The following is a 21,272-nucleotide window of genomic DNA, read 5'->3' on the forward strand; positions in this document are numbered from 1 at the left end:
ATAAAAGTGTTTCTTCTATTCATCCTCACCTTTAATCATTTTTTAAATTTTAAATGAAATATAATTTATACCTACTGCATGTTCTTATGAGTTATTACTTATTCTGATGGATCAAAAATAAATTTCTAGTTACTGTGGAAAAAACTGACAAAAATTGTTTTCTTATGCATTTGGCATATTATTAAAATAATATTGAAACAGCATTCACAGTCACTTTAACAGACAAAGATTAGGCTGAGGCAATTCAAAATCCCAAATAGATGTGTTTATATTCCCATTGAAATGTAGTTTATATATTGTACAAGCAAGTCTTCATCTTCCACATGAGTAAGTCTCCTAGGACACTCTCCTCACTAACCATGGTTAGTATCAAATTTTTGCACTCAGACAAGATTTTAGATGCCAAAGTTTATTGGTTTTTTTGTTTGTTTGTTTTTGGTTTTTTGAGAAACACTTTGCACGTTGTCCTATTGAGGTAAATCACATTAGGAAAACAGACCAAGTGAGATGTGACTTGTCTGCTTAACACTCAGAACTGGCCCAAGGCAAATGCATAACCCCTGCATATGACTCAAGTACAGTTAGGGACCAAGGTTACATGCAAATGAGAATGCATGGGCAGCTGTGCCATCTGCCTGCAAAGTCCTTCCTGATTTGCTTGTTGAAAAAGTCACAGGCTTAGTTAAAGTGGGCAGCACCAGGGTGAAAACTGAAGAAGACATCTGCCTCCTCTCTGTAACAGAGCACAGCAAAGCTTACTAATAGGAGTTGGGACCTGTCTAACCTAATCACAGAATTCTCAGATGGTTTCTCAGCAGTCTGTCCATCTGTCACTGACACAGCTGAATCCTTAAAAATGTTTCTGTGCATGAGTAATAGCTAATTTTTTTATTATATTCAAATAAAACATCTTGCCTTTTATAGATTATAGGCAACTGAAATATAAAAGAAAAGTTGTTTGAAGTATACTTGGCTTTAAATTAACAGCAATAAAGAGACCTTACAGGCAAGAAGGGGCCAGAAAGAAGTATTCCAAGTCATGAAAACCAAAGACCTACAACCAAGATTGCTCTATCCAGCAAAGTTTTCATTTAGAATGAAAGGACAGATAAAGTGCTTCTCAGATAAGACCAAATTCAAGGAGTTCATCATCACCGAACCTTTATTATGTGAAATGTTAAAGGGACTTACCTAAGAAAAAGAAGATAAAAAGTTGAACAGTGAAAGGACAGCAAACTCACAGTTATCAACAACCATACCTAAAACAAAAGCAAATTAAGAAGACAGCTAGATCAGGAGTGAACCATAGAAATGATGACCACGTGGAGGGTTAGCAACAGGGGGATGGGAGAAGGAGAAGGGGGGAGAAGGTACAGAAAATAAGTAGCATAGACAGTAGATAGAAAATAGGGGGAGGGCAAGAATAGTAGGGGAAATATAGAATCTAAAGAACTTGAGACACGTGTTCATGAACTAAAGGGGGGAATGGTGAGGGAGGGTGTGCAGGGTGGAGGGGAATGAAGGGGGAAATAGAACAAATGTAATGGCATAATCAATAAAATAAAAAAAATATGAAAAAGAAAAAAGAAAGATTTTTGTCATGTTAATACAAAAAGTTATGATATTTTTTCTTAGTCAAGCTATGGAATATACCCCCTATGTGGGAACTAATTGAGAAATGTGTCTCTCACTGTTGAGCAACTAACCATTCTTTCAAGCATTCATTTCAATAATCTTTTCACTGACAATGTCTCTTAAAAAAAATAGGTACCTAACTTGTTTTTTTTAATACCAGTTTGAACCCAAATAGAAGTATCTGAGAAAGAAAATGGGCTTTCAGCTAAGATAGGCTGTTAGGGAAAATTACTTAATGTATGTCACCCAGTGATAAAATGGGAAAATCATACCAATCATGCAATGTGGTGTTAAATAAGTGATAATTAAGTTTCCAGCATGTAGAAAGTTGTAAGTGAATACCATGGTTCATCCACACATTTATCAAATAAAATTTTGAGGTCCTGTTATAGAATAGTTACTGTTACATTCTGAGTAGATAATATTATGAACAAATGAACATGTACACATTGGAGCCATTTTTCTGGTATTATGAAATTGGTTTGCTAAACAAAAGTCTAAAATATATAAAAATTAGAACGGAACAGTACCATAAATATTCAAAAGGACTATAAGTCTGTCATATAGAATTCTGATGATCAGTGTGATCTATGTTAATTCATGCCAACATTTTCTATTTTTAAGCATAATAAATTATTTAAAAGGATCACTAAAAATGTCAATATTTTTTAAAAATAGTTGTCCACTGTATTAAGGTATAATATAGTAGCAACTTATATTTAACATAAATATAATTATTTTACCTGAATATACATTGCAGGACTTCCCTCATTAAAGTACTGTAAATGATTCTATAACATGTAAACCAAAATCACTCCCATGTCTGTCTAATTAGTGGCAAAACTCATACCCTTATTAATTTACACAACTATTTTACTGTTCTTTTTAAAAATGAAGAAGTCTTCTATTCTAAGTAGCTGCACCATTGGCTGCCAACTCAATATAAAAATATATATATCTTATTCCTTTCCAATATGGTGATGATTGTGTTCTGTTTTCTATCCCTCCACCACAGAAGATTCTAGGGATATTTTGACTTATCTAAGACTGTCATCAAACTCTCATTTTTTATTATTGTTTATTAAATTTGAAAGCATGCATTACTGATTATGACCAATGAGATATGAGGAAAAGGCTTCTGTGGTTTTTTCTGGGAAATGAATCCTTAAGCCTATCTTTTCAAACAAATCCAAGAATAATAAGTCCCTCTTCATTCTTGGCATATTAATTAGTCTGAATGAAAAACTTGAAAAAAATAGTCCTTCTTCTAGGTTAAAGGTATAATTTGAAAGAAAGCAAGAAGAAACAACAAATAAGAGATGAACCTAAAGATGTTTGGAGCCTGCCTGATATCTAAGCATCTTAATACATCACCTATATATTTTCATATTATAAGCAAGTTTGAGTCCAATTTTCTTTTATTTGCTGTCAAGATAATTCCAAGTGCTAATTGTTGCCACAATGAAAACCAGTTTTATCATTTACCTTTGAGAATTGGACACTATTAACATTGGGGAACTGGAAAGTGGTAGGTTAAAAAGCAATATATGGTATAAGCAAAGGAATACAAACCACTTCTTCACAAGTTCCTGTAACACATGCCCATTAGCCAGCCTTGTATTTTAAAGGTTTTTCTCAGTACTAACATCAAAGAACAGGTATTTCTCTAAACCATTATCTTAATAAGATTTTTAGTGTTAAATAGAAATTGTATACAATTTAACACTACTCTAATAATCTCATTTTCAAAGATCTAAATTTGCAAGTATTAGAATTTCAATCTAGATTTTAAACTTTTACACCCTCTCACAGACTTTCACAGTTTCTTGCATATTGTAGAACATATTGTAGAGGAAACTTACATATATGATTTCCATAAAATCAAATCACTTCCCCTGTTAATGACCAGATTTCTGTGGTAAGTGTGGAAGCATTCAGCCCACTTTTACATTTACATACATGTTTTTTTCCATTCTCACGATATCATGTTTCATACCTGAAATTTTAAAAAAAAGAAAATACTATTGAAACTAGGTTAGAGAAAGCAAAAGTAGAACACTTTGAAATCACTTCTCTATAAAGTTTGAAAGGGCCTCCATTAATGCCACTTTTTCACTAAATTTCCCTAAGAACTTTGGGACAGGCAGGACAGATTGGTTACCCCCAATTCTCTAGTAACTCATTTCTCTACTGTAAAGTGGGAAACCCTAATGTGCGCTTTATATTTCCTACTTTATTGTTGTGCAGAATGTTTCCTACCCAATTGTTCCCACCCCATCCCAAACATGCATGATGACAAAAGGCAAATATCAATACTATGATGATAGAGTGGAGGTTGGAGGACGTAATTTGTGTGATGTGCAAGTGGAATTTCTATTTGAATACCAGGTTAAGATTTACCAGTTCAGCCACGTCTTCTGTCACCATTCACTCACAGTTCTGCTAGTCACAAAGGAGCTTCCCCACGGGGAAGAAAGGCCTAACCAGGTGAGACAGCCCAATAATGGAGCCAATAAACACTTACTCTCCCTGTGAATAGATTTGCTCCGATGAGGAAGCAGACAGGGCTAGGCTATACATGCCTGGTCCCTCTTTGTTAACACTACACTAAGGAAGTGAGAGTGCTTTAAATGTTCAACCTCCTTCTGGCAGATCAGTTAGCAAGCAGTTGAGAATCAGAGGGAACTTAGAAGAGAAAATCTTGCATCTTAGAAACCACGAAGGTATTTTACCATAATCTATAAAAATGCTATTGATGTTATGTATTAATCTGAAAGGTACTTTATCACTTTTAAAAATAAATTTACACATTTATTTGATTGTCTTTCTTTAAATGACATTCAATTATGTTTAAAAAAAGATTTGCTTTATTCCTTGCCTATATTTATAAAGTCATATTTTCTTCTTCATTAAAAAATTTATACTGGTGAAGAGCAGCTGAAATTATTGACATTCATTGGCTAATATTCAAATTGCAAGAATATATCAAATATATCATTGTAAAAAGAAATGTGTATGACCAATATTGAGAAAAATGTGTCGTTTGACTATAGAACACAACAAATGATAAGTATGACATACTTTTGGAAAAATTAGGTGAATCTTTAAATTCAACAGAATTATACCTGAAACCATAGGTTTTTCATGAAATTTGTAAAATATTTTCTGAATCTCTTATGTAAAGGACATATTAAAAAATAAAAGTAATATCTATAATGATAACCAAAAGGATTTTTGCCTTCCAGCTATCTTAATATTTCATAGCAAAAGCCCTTACAAGTCCTAGAGGGGTACTAAATTGGGGCTGTAACCCACTTCCTCAGACAAGGTCCGTCATTGGCTAAAACAGCCAATGGAAAGCATGGTCTCCAGGAAAACATGGTAATGGAATTTAGAGCACTTGGTAATGGAATTTAGAAAACATGGTAATGGAGTTTAGACTGGATTGTGTAAGGCACATTCTCTTTTCTCCCACATGCATTGATAAGAAAAAGATATACACCAATATACAAATGAAAAGGTAATAAATTAGATTTAGAAATATGTTTTTAAAATTGAGATAGGAAGTATATTTTTAAGCTAGTAGATATAAAAAACAAAGATAAAAAGAAATTAATTAATACTTGGACTAAATAAAAAATGTAAGTATTTATAAAGTAAAAATCAAAATTAAGAAAATTAAGAAAAAGTAGCATATCAGGATAAAATAGGTATAATGTATACAATATACAATATTTAATATTTAAATTTTATGGAATTTTCCAAGTCATAAGGAAACTCACTACTTCATGAAAATGGGCAAACTATTTGAATGCATAATTTAAAAAGACATATTTCAAATACCAAATTATATTTTGTAGTATTTCACAGCTTACCCTTGGAATATCTAGACAAGCCAAAACTAATTTATTAATGTCACCAAAAAGCTCTGGATGTAGATCAAACACACAGAGATTTACACTTTCCCCCTCAAGTACCCCCCAAGAATATTTGGGGTATTCTGGAATTGTGTAGGATCAGTTGTTACATAACTAAGTGAAAACCTCTGAAAATCAGACACACTACGCCAACATTTACCTCACAAGGAGGAAATGAAACCTGCCAAGCTCACCAGCAAGGTGACCCAGTCCCTCCCCATTTGAGGGGAAGTGAAACTGAGGAAGAATAACTTGCATCTTCATTATTCTCATATTTGGAAGAGGTACATGGACCTCTGCTCACAGTCCTTTGGTCATATGAGCATATCTAAGTTCAAATTGCGTGGAGCAAGAGAATAAGTTAAACTGGATAAGTAACAATTACTTCCCTTATTATCATTTATCAGGGAATAATCCTTACTCTTTCCCAAGCAAACAAAAAAGTATGTCCAACATTTTCCTCTTTGAAAAATGGCTTTCCAGTTTTTTAGATCATACTCATAATGCAGTACTCTCAAGTAGAAATGTTGAGCCAAATAGATTTATTATTAGTTCTAGTGCATTCCATTAGTTAAGGGAAACAGTTTACAGTATTTTATTTTTATAGTACTAATGAAAGTAAAATTTTAAAAAATGTTGTAGAAATAATTAAGTAAAAGAAAAATAATGCTAATCCTCTATATCTATAGCTTTTGCTACTTTTGCCACATTTGCATATTTATTCCTGGGATGAATTTAGCAGTTTTGCAGCCTCCTCACCTTTATCTCTAAGGACAGAGTAAAGTATTTTGAAAACTTTATCCATATTGCTGTTAAGTCATGAAGAAAATAATTTTTTATTTTTTTCTGCATTCCTGTTCCAGGAATACCTAACAGTATGTGCCTTAATGTCAAAGTCAAAATTAAAGAACATAAGTGCAAGTGCAAGGCACACATACACATACAAACCCACACAAAATCACAGAAGTGTGTTTTCATCTGGGGACATAAAAGTGCAGAGCTGAGAAGACAGAATGTAAGTCAGTAACATGAATATCTAGCTTACTGACAAATCTGCCAACTCTCCAGAAAGCTGTCAATCCATGATTAATGACGAGTGATATTTTGGATTCACTAACTCATATCTGAAGTGTCCTTGAGGAATGCTAGTTGAAAGATCCATGATGTAAAATTTCCCACTAAGGAATGACTACATTATTTGAAGGAATCTATAGTCAACTTCAATATCAAATTCATACAATTAATATAAAAAATTTAAAAATATATCTTGACTGTTCAGAAAATTACAAATTTTACATATACTTTTCAAATTTGTTAAATTAACTACAACCAGCGATAATTTTATCTTCCATTTTTACAGTGCTATTTAGCTGTTTTTTCCAATAGACACAAGAACCTATCTTTAACCCATTTTTTAAATAGGAGGATATTTATTAATATTGCCAACCTTATTTAAATAATGATTATCTTAGAAAATAGTTCCTTCTGATTTACTGAATAAAATAAAGATGATGATAAAAAGAGTTGACATTATAAACATGCTCTGTAACTAGCATTCTTAATGTGATTTCCCTATATTAATTGCATAAATTATCTTATAACTTTCATATGCCAATTAGAAAAATGAATCAGGTAAAATAACTGAGTTACTTAATTAGGATTATATGCAACAACATTTGAATCCAAGAGTCCTGCTGTAAAAGCTATGCTTTTGGCTGATCTAGTACTGTTTCCTCCATTTAAATTAGTCAACTTATAATACAATTGAAGTATATAAATGTATAAGAAAGTTACTATAAAACATTATAAAAATACTCACTTAGATAAGTAAATCCTTCACTCATGTTTTGAATGTAATATTTCCAAGTTGACATTTAGTTGTCGATATTTTAATTATAATATTTAAAAATAATATTTAATTACATTTGTAATGGGATGAATATCTACAAAGACACTAAGATACTTTTATAATTTTGGAAAAAAACAAGCAACTTTTTTGGCAAATGTTTGATTTATATGAAGAGTTCATTTAATATTGTTTAATTAAATTCTACTTCCTCTTTATCTATGCTCATTTATTTCCAAGTCTAAAAGAAAATTAATAGCTCGGATGCCCATTTGATTACCTGCTTACTGACCTTGTGTCAGTACCTCCACTTGGCTTTATTGCTTTCCATGTGAGACTCAACTCTCTGGTAGGCTAATTTAAACAAATCCATGCACAGTATTAATTAGATGTGCTAGTGAATGCAAAAGCCAAAGTTTATAATGTTTGCCAAAGTTTCTCTGTAGCAAAAGATCAGTTTTCTGCCTTTGACAAATCTATGCTTTCTCCTAATGTGGTCTATTCATGCATAGTTTTCTGCATCCCCAAGTACAAGTCAATCATTCTTAGGTTTTTTTACATATTTCCTCTTTATCTGATTAAGACTAATTAATGCCTAGAGTTGATAACGTTCTGTTCACAGAAAACTATTCTTTGGAGAACTGGAAATTGAAGGTAAGAAGCTTCATAAACAGTAGTATTACATAAAATGCTACATTTGAATAAATATGGACTCCTAAAGAGGTTATCCGCACATATAACAAGCAAGATAAAAATATGTTGTTTTTATATAGTAATCTTTGTCTTAGTCAACTGATAATATGGAAACAGCCATTACTTACTTGAATTTTAATAATGAATGATAACATTTGCAACGAGACAAGTGTGATGCGTATTTTAAAGTATCCTATGTATTCTTTTATATTTGATGGTAAGAAAATTGACTTGCTATAATCAAATTCATATAGCAGCATTTGTTTTGATCTGTAGCTTTTCAGTATATAATTAATAATATATTACTGACTTCCATCAGATGATTCTCCTTCCGAGGTGAACGGGGCTTCCCCCTTGCGTTCATTCCTGCCTCCTTCATAACCTCCACCCATGTCCTTCTTACACTCTCTCCTTCCCTTACTTTCTTCCCTGCACCCTTCCTTCCAATTTTCTCTTGTTTTTTGCCTTCTCTCTTTCTTAATAATTTAGTTTGATAAATAATTTTAAAATCTTAAAGCATTGTATTAAATATAATTTAATAAAATAAATCCATTTTAATGAATTTAATTAAGAAATAATTACTTTGCCTGAACCCATCAGAGAACTGATGTTACACTCAGAAATATTGAGGGAGACAGAAAACTATAGGAAGCAACAGAGCCTGAGCATTTTCCTACTTGGGACAGATGTCACCAAATGCTACACAGTTGGCCCTTGAACTACACCCTGGGTAAGGGGCACCCACCCAACCTCCAGCACTGCGTAGCTGAAAATCGCCATGAGCTCTTGACTCTACAGTCAGCTCTTGCACCCACAGATTCAAAGAACAAGAGATACAAACTCAGGGAATCATCTGAGAATCTGCAGTTGGGAAAGCAAAGACACTGTTGTCCATCCCCGGGAGTCAAATCCATGGATGGAAAACATTTAGATATGTAGGGCCAACTGTATTTATTTAAAAAAAAAAACCCTTCATGTAAGTGAACCCCTGCAGTTTAACCCTGTGTTGTTCAAGGGTCAACTGTATAGCTAAGTAAGACTAAACTAGAATATTTTAATAACTTACCAAAGATGAATATTGGCTAGCGAGGGAGTGTGAAACTACGGGAGGCAGAAATCAGATATTTATCCTTTGCCAGTACTCATGGGGAAGATCCGAATGAGTCCTGAGAACACTTCCCCCAAGTCAGTGGCCTAGGTACTGTAGCAGCAACCTTAGCCCAAAATCCGCCCAAAACATTCTCTATCAAGTCTGCTAAGGATTAACAGGCTTAAATCCAGGAGGGAAAGTCATCAAAATTTATGGCCCGAAACCATGTCTGGAAACCCAGGGCAACAAGAGGAAGGAAAGAGCTGCCCCGACAAAAATCAGCGCCTACTTTTCTGCGATAATGTGTAGGAGTAAAGCCCAGGGCAGTGACTGCTCCAGATGAAAGACAGCTCTGCAGTCAGCTTGGTTTTAGCCGATGAAATGCAGAGTCTGACCTCTACAACTGTAAGGTGATGTGTATTGTTCTATGCCACTGGATTTATGGTAATTGGGTATAGCAGCAATAAGAAGCTAACACAGAGGTCATTCTAATATTTTACCCAAACTCTCTTGAAAGTTTACTCACCTTCAGTTTGGGGACATTTTGATCATGCCTCAACATTTTTAGTTTTTACTGGGTACTAATCTCTCCAAATCTCTGTGTCTGTCTCTCTCCATAACATTCTCCTTTATCCCTTCCTTTTTTTTTCTTTCTCATACTCAACACATTGACTTCTTTGATCTCAAACTAAGATCAATTTTCAACTTCTATTCTCTGCCAACCAAATATACTGTCAAATGTCTCTAAACTCCCATTGCATATATTATTTGCACTACTTAATTCATTATATCACGTGTCAGTGAATTGCCACTTTTCCTTTATCTGTTTGTCTTATATGAGTATGTCTAGGGATGTTATTTTGTTTGTGACATAGGTGCAATTCTCAGTTTCTCATTCATCTTTTGAATTTATGTTCCTGGATGAATCTTGGTTTTGAAGTTCCAATTTCACCTGAGTTACTTCTGCTTATTTTAAAATATTTTTAAACTAGCTGTGAAAAATATTGAGCTGAACCTCTAAATATAATATAGAAAGTTGTTTTAGAAAAATGTCATAGAGAGAAGCTCCCTCTAAATTCAGGTATAAAAAGAGAATGAATTTCCTTTATCTTGTTGGTTAGTTCTGTACTACCTGATATGCTTAAGGGGCAGTGATAAATTCTTGATAAAGTGTAGAAAGAGAAAGACTCTTTTCAAATATAGAGTTGGTGAAACGTATGGCAATAATAACAATATAATCAATATCCAGAGAAAAGATTGCTTCAGGGAGGTCGGTCAAGATTTCAAAACAAGCCAGAAAGTTAATCAACCCATTCACAAACTCAGAAGGCAGGATAATAAAGAGTTCTGTGTTGGTGAAAAGCTTTTTACCCACAGACAGGAAGGGTGGAAAAGGTGACCAGGAAAAACTGTAAATGCAATTTTAGACACCCTGTTGTAGTCAGGCCTCCTAAATGCAAAATGTTGTAACCTGGACTTGGGAAAGCCACAAAGCAAAGGGTTCTTTTTTAGGAACCTAGCATCCCAAGAGGCCTTGTTGATCATAGAAAGTAACATGCAAATGTCAAGGCTCAATGTTATCACTACAAGTTAGAAGCCTGAAGGATGGACCTCTGATACCTTTGCAATGCCCTCAAAATTGACAAATGGCTAGTTTTTATTTTAAAAATCAAAAGCATATATATTAAACATTTTCTTATGATATATCTGAATAAAAATTAATTGAGTTTACCTTGAGACAGCTTATCACTGCATATCAGTAGCAATAGCATTTATGAAAAGATCGGTAATCACATGGGAATGAAGCTGTGATTATGGGAAAGGGACCCCTGCACACAGCGGGAGGCTGTGATGCCGGAGGGGCCAGCGAGTCAGTAAGATCCCCATCAGGCTGAACACCCATTTCAGGGCAGAAGAGTCTTCGAGGTAGTTTGTTATCATTAAATAGATATTGTTCAGGGATCCAATTTCTCGGTTCATTTATCATCATCATCTGATGTAGATTATGGCTAATGATGGGTAAATATGCAGTGGTGATTTTTTTTGAGGATGTTTATTTGTCTGTTCAACATGAAGTTTTGTTAATACAGTCATTTTTCAACCTCCCCCAGGTTGCAGTGATTTATGTCCATGTAGGTTTTTTTTTAAAAAGGTGAAAATTAATTTCATGTCATCAATTTACTTTTCCATGGAGTAGTTAAGGATACAAGATGTGAGCTTAAAATGTAAGAGGAAGAAAATTAACTCCCAGAAAAATAACTTAGACATTAATTTGGACTTTATTTTTCCATTGAAGAGAGAACTTTAAGTGTACATAAGTTTTTAATTTCCCCTTAGAATAAAATAAACTTAAAATATATTTACTTCTTACCATATACATCTATAGTAATGAAATGCATGGCATTTTCCGTCATTTTATTACTTATATCAGTTTATATCGTTTTTGACATTATTTTGTTACCAAGTGCATTTGTATAGCCTCTATCATGTATCGGGGTAGATTTTTTAAAGCTTTTTATAAATTATTGATTCAAAATAATAAAATTCTACTTTTGACATGACACTAATTTTTCACTATATAAAGATATACAAATGAGTTTGGAGAGCCATTCTGCTCTTCAAATCAACAATTAGTTCTTCAGAAAATGAAATATTGACCTCAAGTTTTGCCTCCCTCTATCCATAATGTTGAACTAAGTTACTCTAAAAAAGTTGTTGTGTTATTTCAATTAATGTTTCCCATTTCTTTATTCACTCTTCTATCTGACATACCCAAAGACGGAAGAAACTTAACAATGTATACCGGCAAAAAGTATACAGCACACCAATGGATATGATGTGGCAAAAAAAATAATTATATATCCTCTTCTTTACAGATGTGGTATGTTTTTATTTCTACTTTAGCAGTGCAGGGTTTGAGGTCCATGGGAGAAGAAACAATTAGCAAGCACTGATTGAAGAGATGTTAAAACAAACATGGTGTTCTTCAGATCATGCCTGGAGTCTCTTCACGTGTTTGCTGCTATCACTTCTACTGCAAACATATATAAAATGCATTAATCCTTAATGTCTTCATCAATATATTAGAGGCTCAAAATGTATCCATTTTAGGATAACTATGAATGTATTTTCCACAAAAATGGAGGTTTAAAAAAATGATTGTCTTTACGTATTGTTTTTCTTTAGAAATTACAAACTCTAGTCTTAGAAGAAATCCATGAGGTAATATTTTTCTGATCTAATGTTCAATAAAGCAAGTCACTTCTCAGTCTCCTTTCAGCCACTTGAAAAGCATTTTCAGCGATAGAGAAATCCAATTTCTCACGAAGTATTCTCAGTATCATTAGACTGTGCATTACATCCTGTTTCCAATAAATATATGTCCTTTACCATTCTGGTTACCTTTCTCTGGTACTTGGAATGGTCCCAAGGTCCCGTTCACTACTTAGATGTATGGAATACACACCCCTATTATCTTTCTTAGTTCTGGACACTAAGCTTTTATTAATATAACCAGAAAACTCATCATCTTTTTCTAAAATTGTCATAATGCTGCCAATAGTTGTATCTATCTCCTTGAACCCTAAGTCTATTGTCAATTATATCCACTACCCCATCATATACTTTCACATTGCGTTCCCCTAACCACAGGGTGTACAGAGCATGCCCCCTCACCGCAGGCCCATGAAGTCTGTAAGAAAGTAAATATCCTGCTGGGTCTTTTCATGCCCTGAAGGGAAATAGCCCTGGGTGTGGAGATTTGAGGTTAAGTGTGAGATCAGATGAATGAAAGGACTGGCTATTGCCATGTTCAAAGGTATAACAGAAACTAGGGAAAGTTATAGGATAAAAGGTGGGTCTTGGAAAGTCTTTATTTCTGGAATTAAGCTAATTAATTTGAGAAGAAGTGGTACCCTTTGGAAATTCAGTGAGGATGGGGAAAAAAGAAAGTGTCTCAAGAAAGAACCTTTCAAAAACAAATTAATACCAATAAACCCGAAGATTCACCCTTTCCAAACACAGTGTATTTTATTATGAGAACTTCACTTTAATGTTGGAATGAAGAAACTAAATAAGCCTCTCTTCCTCTTTCTCCACAAATGATTGCCTTATATTGCAGGTCTGTAAAAATAATGACAAATAAAAATAATAGAAAAACATGAAAACAAAACTTCGTATCCATTCAAAGTTATTAAATAATTTAAAATATGAAAGTAAAAAAACTCTCAGCGGATAAAAATACTCTAACATAATCTTAACATAAAAGAAAAATTTAATGTAACATTGCAATATGAATTAAGTATAACAAACAAACTACTATAAATATGGCGGGGGAAGGACCAGAATTCAAAAACTAATGATGAAATACAAACTGAAACAAAAGTGTAAAGGATGTGTGGACAATTATACTATTACATGCAAGACCCTGGGGAGTAAAAAGGGTCCAGAGGCTGTACTTCCTAACTCACAGATATAATTGACTTGGACTTGGCAAAGACTTGGTCTGGCAAATCAACTGTGAGCACAAGTTCATGTTGTCATCTTCAAGAAAAAGTTTGAAGATCTAAGATATGGACATTTGTGCTCTGTTTTGCCCTAGGCCATAATGACTAGAGATTGTCCTGATAATCTCTGCTCAGCAGTAGAAGCAAAATAGCCAAAGTTGAGCCCGAATATGGCTCTGAATACTCTCTTATGTCCAGAGACACAAGAGACTGCTTATCACCTGCTTCAGCTGCTCAGCTCCCCTTCTCTCTGTGTGCAGTCATGGTCTTGGGGTGTTTTCTCAACCAGTTAACAGAAAGAATAGAGCAGACCCTGTTTACAGATGGAACTGAATGGTGTGTGATACAAGTGAAAAGGTGTTCCCCTAAAAACCCGCTTAGATGAGGCCATGAAAAACAATAGTGGGGAAAACCTCCCAGTGAGGGAAGGACTTCAGACGATAAAATTAAATACACCCACCCCACACACACACACACAATTTCCCTTTTCCAGAGAAACAATAAAGCATTGCTCTACAAATATCATTTTGGAAGAACTGGTTCTAGGTGATGGACCCCAAAATTCTAAATCACGGTGGATTTATAGAAGAGGGAAGCTGTTACCCACCCATCCTAAGCAAGATGTAGAGAAACCTTATGACCTTATTCCAGGTTCTTACATTAAGAATATAAATGCCTCTAGGAAAGATTTGAATAATATCTTCTTCTTTAGAATCCAAAAAAACTACCATGGTCCTGGGTCTCTGACCCCTTGAAAAGGAAACACCTTTGGAGAGGAAAACCTTTCAAGTTCTTTTACTATCTAATGGGTCAAAATTCAGCGTCTAGCAATTGTTCTGTGAGAAATATTTTGTCTTCAGTCACACATCACCTTCCTTAGGAAGTTAACATGCAGAGAATTACCTTAGTGAGCAGCCCTGCTTCTGGGGTTGGTAAATGCAGAACCCTGGCAAGGTGTTGGGGAGAGGGAGCAGAATGATCTCTGAGTGTTATTTCTCTCGCTCCCTCTTGAGATCATGTTGGCTTGTAGTATTTCTCGGCTGAAAATCATTGTTTCTCTCAATGCAGCCCTCTATGTGTAAACTATTCTTCCCAGTATTCAGTAACCTCTGCCACCCTTAACCATCGGCAGTTAGACATGATACATTTCCATTTTGTTAACCTCACCTTACTGCTTTCTCTATGCCCGGTGGCTTCCCAATGTACATGAATGCACTTTTTAAAATACCCTGTTGAAAATAAATTCTCATAATATCTTTGAGTGATCCATCTTCATTCTCATTTTGTCTTATTTTTAAAATCACCTTTGCATATAAAATTTTAGTTAGCCAAAACGCATGTAGGATCAACACACTGATTATCACTATTTCTTTCCTCTCATACTGTATATATTTTTTCTTTAGTGCTATATCTTAGCTTCGCATGTTTAGTAGCATTTGTTTTAATTTTCCACATATGCAGGTGATCACATCATCCATGATTTCCTATTTGTTTTTGAGAAAATTGGCTGAATATTCTATAACACTCCCTAGTTTATCTGGCTTCTGCTTCTTCCCTTGTCCTAAATCTTCTTGGAAGATATATTAGTCTGCTAGGGCTACTATATGAAAGGCTAGAGATTGGGGGTCTTCACCAACAGAAAGGTACTTTCTCACACAACTGGAAGTGGGAAGTCCCAGATCAAAGCTCCTGCAGATTCAGCTGGTGGTAAGAGCTCTTTTCCTTCTTCCGGGCTTGCAGATGGTCCTTACAGCTGTGCACTCACAAGGCCTTTCCTGTGTGTGTGCAGGGAAAGAAGGCCCGACCTCTGGCATCTCTTCCTGTGAACAGTAATCCTATCAGGTCAGGGCCCCACCCTTACAACCTTATTTAATCTGAATATCCCCTTAGAGGATCCACTTCCAAATATAGCCACGGTGGGGCTTGGGCTTCAACATATAAATTTTAGGAGGACACAAACTTTCTGGCTGTAACAGACGACTTGGCAGAGCATCAGAACACTAGTCTCTGTTCAGACTGGTTGAGGTGTGCGTGATGCCCTTGGATCATTAGGGACTGAGAGACACAAGCTTAGGGTCTTGGGCTTTGCTCTCTTTTCTAAGACCCTGCACTAGGGTCTTCCACATTAATCCAGGAATTTGTTCCACACTTCTGAGTGTCATCTTGTATGATCCACTTCTCTTCAAATGTCTAATGGTGTGTATTATATTGTCCAGAGTATCTTTTCCAGAAATATTTGTAAGCATCTTCCACCAGAAAACTACTCTTCAAAGTATCTTTTCATGATTTTTTTAAATATAATATTTTTATAACTGCAGTAACTATTGAAATCAAATAATAAGAATCTTCTCCTAACAACTAAAATTTAAAAGCAAAATAATAACAAGAAAATAAAAAAGTACTGCACTCTGCCATCTGCCTGCATTTTTGTTTAATGTGCCAAATTATAATTTGCAGACGTAAATTGGTTTTTAAGTTACAAAATTAAACTTTAAAACAAAAAGACTTCATTTGCAAAATACTAATGCTGACTTAGACGTTATTGGCAGTAAAATTTTGGATGTGGGAAGGAGGGCTAGGACAGCGTGGAAGATAATGTACCACCAATTAGCATCTAAGCAAGTGCTGCCTAATTTGTTAAAACCGCATATAAAAGACTCTTGCACTTGTCATCTCAATGGCAGTTTCTCAACTCCTCTTAATGCTCTTTATGAGCAATAAATAATCCTCTACAGAATTTATTAGGAAAAACATAACATTTTACTATTGGTAGTCTAAAGGACTAATCCAAATTTTATGTGTTTGCAAAAACAATAGGAATGCGTTAATGGCAAGACCCTACAAAAACTCAGTCAAAGAAGGCAGATCAAAATGCGTACCCACAGCCTTCACCCTCGTCATGTGTTACTTTTGAATGCCTAAAGAACAGTTATTCTGTGCTTTGACTTTAAATTGCATTTCCCTAAGCTCCTTTCTTAGATGGCTCGTACTTATTTATTTTTCAGTTTGGATAGCCTAATTCTGGATCGTCTTCAGAGAAAATGTGTGATGTTCAGGGAGGAAGAAATCTTTAAGCATAGAGGTCAATGGCTGTGTTGAAGACAGCTAGAACATCTTGGCTCACGGGAAGATAGCTCTATTTCATGGAACATTTATTATTACAACTAAATATGGCATTACTTCAGCTTGGCAAAAGTGATAGAGTGCCTCCTATAAATATTAATAACTTCACTGTCTTTATCTTACTCATGCATTTCCCCTGATATGTTTGAATTTATCAAAAGTATTTTTAGAATTAGTACCTCCTAGCAAAATCATATATTTAATGTAGATTCTGAGTGAAATTATTACAAAAGCATTTTGAAGTCCTTAAACATTTTATAGGAGATAGCGCCAGACACCACATATCATTTTGATTTTCTACAAAGCGATTCCTTTGCCTGTGTGTAAATATCTGAACTGGAGAGTGCTTTCTCACAAGTGTATTAGACTTGATAATTTTATGACAAAGACTTCACTTATGCTTACTTTCTTTTATTACTTTCTATTGAAAAAAACAAAGTGTAGGGTACTAATTTCCTCAAATCCATGGAAATTTATACAAAGCCAGAGAATCTGCTATTACTATAGTTGTAAATAATGAAACTGAAGCCTTTGTGGATTATTTTCCAGTGCATCTTGTATGTCTCTTCTGATGTAAAAAATAATATGTCAAATTTTTCAATGGGTTTTTATTGTATCCAAAGGCTTTCACTATGTATTTGCAGGTATATATGTGTACATGCATGCATACATTGTATATGTGTGGATGTAGATAATATTGACATAGATATGTACATAGGCATAGTTTATAGAACATGTGTTACTTCACAATCATAAACCAATAAATAGTAAAAAACATGTATTTACTAATGTAATATACACTAACTACATATAATTTACACTTATTTATAAATTATTTGGCATTATAAGCAGAAAATATTTTGTATATTTTAATTTTTAAAGTGAATTAGGATCGTATTGACACACATTTTTCAGAACATATCATAAACGTTTGAAATGACTGTATATTTTATTTATTGATAATATATTTATTTGGTCACTCATGTATTGTATTTAATTTTAATTGTTTAATTTAGTTTAATATGATATTTCAAACCAACAATGAACAAATAGAATGTGAAATTAAAATCACAATACTATTTACACTTGAATCCTAAAAAATAAAATATTTAGGTATAAACCTAATATATATATTAGGTATATATATAAAATCTATATCAGAATAACTAAAAAATCTGGTGAAAATATGTTTAAAACTAAATAAATGGAGAGACACTCTATATTAGTGGATATGAAGACTAGATATTGTCAACATGCCAGCTCTCAAATTTATCTATACATCAGTGTAATCCCAATGAAAACTCCAGAGAAGTATTTTATGGATATTGACAAACTGATTTTAAGTTTATGTGAAGAAGCAAAAGACCCAGAAAGATAACAAAATATTATAAGAGAAAAACTAAATTGGGAGACCAATTCTATCTGACTCTCAAGAGTGACTATACAGCTTCAGTAATAAGGACAACATTGTATTGGTAAAAATAAACAAATAAATACGTAAACAAGTGGATCAGTAGAACCAATGAGAGCCCAGAAATAGACTTTCATGAATACAGTCTTCATTGACAAAGGAGCAAAGGCAATAAATGAGGCAAAGATAATTTCTTTAACAAATACTGCTGGCTCACCTAGAAATTGTAAAAAGAATGAATCTAGACAGCAGACCTTATACCCTTTCAAATGGATTATAGACATAAATGTGAACACAAAACATTAAAACTCCTAGAATTTTCTCTTAATGGAGAAAACCTACATGGTCTTATGTATTATATACAGTGATATCTTTTTAGGTAAAACTTGAAAGGAACGATCCATGCAAGAATTCCTTGATGCACTAAAATTCATTAAAATTAAAATTTTCTGCTCCACCTTAGATAATATCAGGAGAATTAGAAGACAGGTCACAGAAAAGGAAAAAAATATTTGCAAAAGACATATATGATACAGAAGCATCAAAAATTCACAAATAACTCTTCAAATTTAACAGAAGCAAAACAAACAACCTGATGAAAATGTGGGCCAAAGTTACTTTAGCACAGGAGATACACAGATGACAAAGAAACATCTGAAAAGATACTCAACATCATATGGTGTTAGGGAAATGTAAATTAAAGCAACAAAGAAATGCCACTGCACACCTGTCAGAATGTCTAAATCCCAGAACACTGACAACACCAAATGCTGGCAGAGACGCGGAGCAACAGGGATGTCCACAAACTGCTGGTGGGAAGGCAAATGGGCACAGCCGCTTCAGAAGTCAGTCTGGTGGTTTTTTACCAAACTGAAAATACTGTTACCTTGCAGTCCCTCGGTCTTCTTGCTTGCTCTTTACCTGAAGGAGTTGAAAACTCATGTCCGTACAAAGGCCTACACAGCAACGTTTAAGGAAGCTTTATTCAGAATTTTCCAAACTCAAAATCAAGTAAGATACCCTTTATTTGGTGAGTAGATTAACTGTGGTACTCTCGACCGTGGAAGGTTATTCAGCTCTAAGATGAAATGAGCTACCAAGACATAAAAAGACATGGAGAGAATGTAAATGTATATTACTAAATAAAAGAAGCCAGCCTGTGCTGGTTGTACATACTGTATTATCCCAACTTGATGACATTCTGGAAAATCATAGAGAAATAGAAAAATCAGTGGTTGTCGGGTAGAAGATGACTAGGAAGAGCACAGAGGATTTTTAGTAATGAAAATATTTTAAATGAATGGTGTTACAATGATGGCTATACATCATTATACATTTACCTAAGCCAATTGAATGGACACCAAAATTGAACTTTTAGCTAAACTGTGGAGTTTGGGTGATTTTTATGTGTCAATTTATGTTAATCTTTTTTTTCCACCATAGGTTCCGCTTTGGTGAGTAGCAGTAGCTACTGCCCAGTAGGAAGGGGTGTATGAAAAATCCCTATACAGTTATTTTAGTTTTATTAAACACCTAAAACTGTTCTACGTTGTCTTTTAAAATACATTTCTATAAACAATTTGTCATATACAAAGTATAAAACATAAAAGAAAGCATTTAGAAAACTAGTGGAAATATGTAATACCTAGCATTTGATATATTAATCATCAGGGAAATGCAAATCAAACTTTTTCTTATTTATCGTGGTATAACTAATACTTAGCTTCTTTGGCCCCCTGCCATTCTAGTTGGCCAGAAACATAACACTCGTTCTTCCATTTTGAAAGCCAAGGACGCTGACAAGCTACTAAAATCCTCTTCAAATGTCATGAACTTTACAATATAGTCAACCACCTCTGCATGGCACTTGGTGACAATAACATAAATTGTTATATCAGTTCCATCTGAAGAGCATATTGATTTTAAAATTAGCTCTACAGCCATGGCTGCTGAGTCTCAGTGGATTGAGTGTCAGCCTGCAAAGCAAAGCTTCACCAGTTCGATTCCCAGTCAGGGCAAATGCTTGGGTTGCAGGCCAGGTCCCCAGTAGGGGGCACACGAGAGGCAACTACACATAGATGTTTCTCTCTCTTTCTCTTTTCTTTCCCTTCTAAAAATAAATAAATAAAAATTAAAAAATAATAAAATTACCTCTGTCGAGCTCTACTTAGCTTATATTGCTGTCTCTCCCCATATGCAGATTGTCTTGAGTAGGAGAGAGCTCTTCCGAATTTATTACTGCATAACACATTTTTCATCTGGGTCTTTTAACAAGCTTTCATCAGGACCGGAACTAACTATTCACAGGTGCGTATTGCAGAAAAAGGTCTACTCTTTAACACAGATTCTGACATACTATTCTCAAAATACATCAACTATTTCTACTAGTAAAATTGTGATTACTGAAGATATCTTCCCCATACTGTATAGCATATGTAGCCCTGGATTTCTATTGATGTAATAACTTTGCACTCCTCTAACTTTACTATTTCATTCAATTATTGAGTATTTCTGATGTCTGCTAGTTATAAGCCATATGAAAGCACAAATTATATTTTATTCATTTGAACTAAAGAGATAAATATTATAGGAAAATGTGTTTCAGGCAGATGGAATATTAGAAAGACTTTGAGATAAGAAAAAGGCAATCTAGGAAATGAATTTTTGTGGAACTGATGCAAATTAAGCAAGAAGAAGATATAGTTGGACAGTTAGGCAGGCATTTTTGTAGGATATACTTAGAAGGACTCATTTTCATCTAATTTTAATTGGATATCATTGGCAATATTTAAATGGGAGTATTCTCTTTTAGCTTTTACATTTTCAAAAGAACATTTTACAACTATGTAAAGAATGCAAGTAGGTGTATGCAAAAACAGAAGTTGCGACCTTCAGTAAAGAGATGCATTAGTCCTGAATTACTACGTGGCCATACAGATGAACGTCCATGGACATATTAATGCTAAATTATGACGTTATAATTGAGAAAAATGACTAATCAATTAAGTACAGTTTAAGTAAAAGAAAGGAATCAAATTAACCATTCTTTCTA

The sequence above is a fragment of the Artibeus jamaicensis genome, unplaced genomic scaffold (assembly GCF_021234435.1).
Source record: "Artibeus jamaicensis isolate MK-2021 breed Jamaican fruit bat unplaced genomic scaffold, CSHL_Jam_final scaffold_369, whole genome shotgun sequence".
Classification (NCBI taxonomy): domain Eukaryota; kingdom Metazoa; phylum Chordata; class Mammalia; order Chiroptera; family Phyllostomidae; genus Artibeus; species Artibeus jamaicensis.